The 3897-nt window shown below is 61.5% G+C and overlaps 1 non-coding gene and 1 pseudogene across 1 annotated transcript; both read left to right on the forward strand.

The window, feature by feature from the left end:
* Window positions 1-930: 930 nt before the first annotated feature.
* LOC147722500 (18S ribosomal RNA) lies at window positions 931-2190 on the forward strand (annotated as a pseudogene).
* A 972-nt stretch (window positions 2191-3162) lies between these two features.
* LOC147722501 (5.8S ribosomal RNA) lies at window positions 3163-3316 on the forward strand. The gene has a single exon (XR_015295513.1). It is a non-coding gene; the product is annotated as a 5.8S ribosomal RNA (ribosomal RNA).
* Window positions 3317-3897: the final 581 nt, after the last annotated feature.

Consider the following 3897-nt stretch of genomic DNA (forward strand, 5'->3'; position numbering starts at 1 on the left):
TCACCTTGAATGCACGGAGTACAAGAAAAGGGGGGTAATTTTCCTTTGGATTACTAGGGAGAGGGTCAGTCAGACCTCCGTGAGGCCGGTGATTCTGAATCAGGGGAAGGCAGTCCCAGGGTCCGCCCGTCGGGGCCCCCAGGGGCCCAGGTACGCTCCTGCCTCTCAGCCCCTTGCCAATGGTTCTTTTTATCCGAGTTTTCTTAGGCAGACCTCCGTGAGGTCCGGCAATGCTGTGAGGGGGAAGGCAGTCCCAGGGCCGCCTGCGGGCCCCCCAAAGGGCCCGGGTACGCTCCTACCTCTCAGCCCCTTGCCAATGGTCCTTTTTCTCTGAGCTTTCTCAGGCAGACCTCCGTCAGGTCCGGCCATGCTGTGAGGGTGAAGGCATTCCTGGGGCCCGCCCACGGGGCCCTCAGGGGCCCGGGTACGCTCCTCCCTTTCAGCCCCTTGCCGATGGTCCTTTTTCTCTGAGTTTTCTCAGGCAGACCTCCGTGAGGTCCGGCCATGCTGAGAGGGGGAAGGCAGTCCCGGGGTCTGCCTGCCGGGACCCCCATGGGCCCGGGGACGCTCCTGCCTCTCAGCCTCCTGCCTCCCAGCCCCACGCCGATGGTCCTTTTTCTCTGAGTCTGCTTGCCCTGGGGGCAGACAGGGGATGCTAAGCTAGCATACCCCCTGTGCAGGGCGGCCTGTCAGGGGCCCTGGCTGTACTCTGATCGATTGGGCACTCTCGGTCCCTTTAGGGATGGACTGCTTGACCAGCCTCGGCTGTTGTTTCAAGCAAAGAGCTTCCACCCCGCATGGACCGTCCGACTCAAGGGTTCACCCTACCCAGCAGAGCGAAGGCCAAGCGGACCCCGCAGCTTGTGTCCCCCAGTGGTCTGACTCGAGTAGAAGGGGTCGGCTGGCGCCAGTCCCTTGGATGCTGCTGCCCAGCAGGTGCAAAGGCCTGCGTGCCTTGCCGTCACCCCTCTCTGCCCAGCACATTCCCACAGCAGCTCGGAACGACCGTAGTTGGATCTTGGGATCGAGCTGGCGGTCCGCAACGAGGCGAGCTACCGCGTGTCCCAGCCCCTGCCTCTCGGCGCCCCCTTGATGCTCTTGACTGAGTGTCCTGGGGGTCCGAAGCGTTTACTTTGAAAAAATTAGAGTGTTCAAAGCAGGCCCGTCACCTGAATACTTCAGCTAGGAATAATGGAATAGGACTCCGGTTCTATTTTGTTGGTTTTCGGAACTCGGGCCATGATTAAGAGGGACGGCCGGGTGCATTTGTATTGTGCTGCTAGAGGTGAAATTCTTGGACCGGCGCAAGACGAACCAAAGCGAAAGCATTTGCCAAGAATGTTTACATTAATCAAGAACGAAAGTCGGAGGTTCGAAAACTATCAGATACCGTCGTAGTTCCGACCATAAACGATGCCGACTAGCGATCCGGCGGTGTTATTCCCATGACCCGCCGAGCAGCTTCCGGGAAACCAAAGTCTTTGGGTTCCGGGGGGAGTATGGTTGCAAAGCTGAAACTTGAAGGAATTGACGGAAGGGCACCACCAGGAGTGGAGCCTGCAGCTTAATTTGACTCAACACGGGAAACCTCACCCGGCCTGGACACGGAAAGGATTGACAGATTGATAGCTCTTTCTCGATTCTGTGGGTGGTGGTGCATGGCCGTTCTTAGTTGGTGGAGCGATTTGTCTGGTTAATTCCGATAACAAACGAGACTCCTCCATGCTAACTAGTTACGCGACCCCCAGCGGTCGGCGTCCAACTTCTTAAAGGGACAAGTGGCGTTCAGCCACACGAGATCGAGCAATAACAGGTCTGTGATGCCCTTAGATGTCCGGGGCTGCACGCACGCTACACTGAACGGATCAGCGTGTGTCTACCCTTTGCCGACAGGTGCGGGTAACCCGCTGAACCCCGTTCGTGATAGGGATTGGGGATTGCAATTATTTCCCATAAACGAGGAATTCCCAGTAAGTGCAGGTCATAAGCTCGCGTTGATTAGTCCCTGCCCTTTGTACACACCGCCCGTCGCTACTACCGATTGGATGGTTTAGTGAGGTCCTCGGATCAGCCCCACCGGGGTCGGCAACGGCCCTGGCAGAGCGCTGAGAAGACAATCAAACTTGACTATCTAGAGGAAGTCAAAGTCGTAACAAGGTTTCCGTAGGTGAACCTGCGGAAGGATCATTAACGGAGAAGCGGCCGGAGCGACCGACGGTGCAAGCCCGAAGCCCTCGGCCACCTCTTGCAAGCATGCACCCTAAGCACAGGGCCCGGCCCTGCCCTGGTGTGCATGGGGCGCTTGGGATTAGGACCGGGACTTCGGCTGGCCTCTCGCCCCTGGGGAAGGGCCCGACCGACGTGCGAGGGACCGGGTGCGGGGTGTGTCCCCCGTCCCCTGTCCCTCTGCGAGGCAGAACCCGAGTTCACCCGGCACTGACCCCCCCACCTCGGGGTGGGGGGGTTAACCGAATGGCAGTGCATCCCCGGGCTGGTACCACCCCTCCCTACAATTGGCCCTGGTGCCAGCTAGGCTCTCCTGCGCCCGAGTCCCGGCCCGACCGGGACCCGGGTGGCCGAGGAGGTGCCCTTCTCGTGTGGCAGGGCGGCCTGGAAGAGAAGGGGCCGAGGGCCTGCGAGGGGACCCCAGCTCCTCTCGGTGGGAGGCGTGTGGGATGGGGAGCCGCCTGGCTCTTCCCTTCCGGCGCCTTCGACCCAGGCAAAAGGGTGGGGCGGGCCAATTGCCAGCCTGCTGGCACGGCTCGGGCTGCCCGGCAACGGACGGCAGACATGCAGGTGGAGCGACCCTCCCTCTTTGCTAGGTACCAGGTTTGACCCGGTCCCATGCGGCCGGGCCGAGGGGTTCGAAAGACTCACGTGGTCCCTCCCGGTTACCCCGGGAGGGACCGGTGGCTGTGGGGCTGCCTGCTCCCGTCGTACCGGGAGCCCCCTTCCTCTCCAGCGGGTGGGTGGGGGGGACTCCCGGGCCGAGCGCCTGGCAATGTTTTTTTTCTCGCAATGTTGCAGTCTGACTCCCATAGGGGAAGCCTTGAACAGGGCTCCCGGGCCGTCTCGCCGCGTGGGCGGCGGACGGACGGCATCACCTTCCTCCCGCCTCTCCGGCGCCCGCAGGTGGGTGAACCTTTTCAAAAAATTGCCTGTGACTCTTGGCGGTGGATCACTCGGCTCGTGCATCGATGAAGAACGCAGCTAGCTGCGAGAATTAGTGTGAATTGCAGGACACATTGAATATCGACACTTCAAACGCACCTTGCGGCCCCGGGTTACTCCCGGGGCTACGCTTGTCCGAGGGTCGCTCAATCATCAATCGCCCCTAGGCTTCCCCGGAACGTGGCTGGGGCCGTCGCAGGGTGAGCTCCATTTCCCCTTCGTCCCCCCACAAGGTCCGATCCCCCTGATTGCCCATGGCAGGGTCCCTTGCCGGGTCCTGCCACGGAGGTACGCCTCCGGCGCGCCTAGCCCCCGAGAAAGGGGCCCGGCGACCGGTCCGCCCCGGGACCCTACTGGGGCACCTGGCTGCGTGCCGCGCAAGGCTGTTTGTGGTGTCCCACCAGCTGCCCGCACGTGTGCACGCGCCTCGGGTGCCCACCTCTGCGGCCGGCTTCCCTGGGAGGGCAAAACCCTTCTGGATGCGATCTGGGGAAAGAGGGCACGCACTGGTGGGATGCCGGCCCCACCCCTGCTCTGGCAGTGGGGCCCGGCCTTCCCCGGCAACCCCCTTTGATACTCCAGCGTCATTCTTCCGACTACGAACTCAGATCAGACGTGGCGACCTGCTGAATTTAAGCATATTGCTAAGCGGAGGAAAAGAAACTAACCAGGATTCCCCCAGTAACGATGAGTGAAGAGGTAAGAGCCCAGCGCCGAATCCACGCC

The sequence above is a fragment of the Lissotriton vulgaris genome, chromosome 4_1, assembly GCF_964263255.1.
Source record: "Lissotriton vulgaris chromosome 4_1, aLisVul1.2, whole genome shotgun sequence".
NCBI classification, from domain to species: domain Eukaryota; kingdom Metazoa; phylum Chordata; class Amphibia; order Caudata; family Salamandridae; genus Lissotriton; species Lissotriton vulgaris.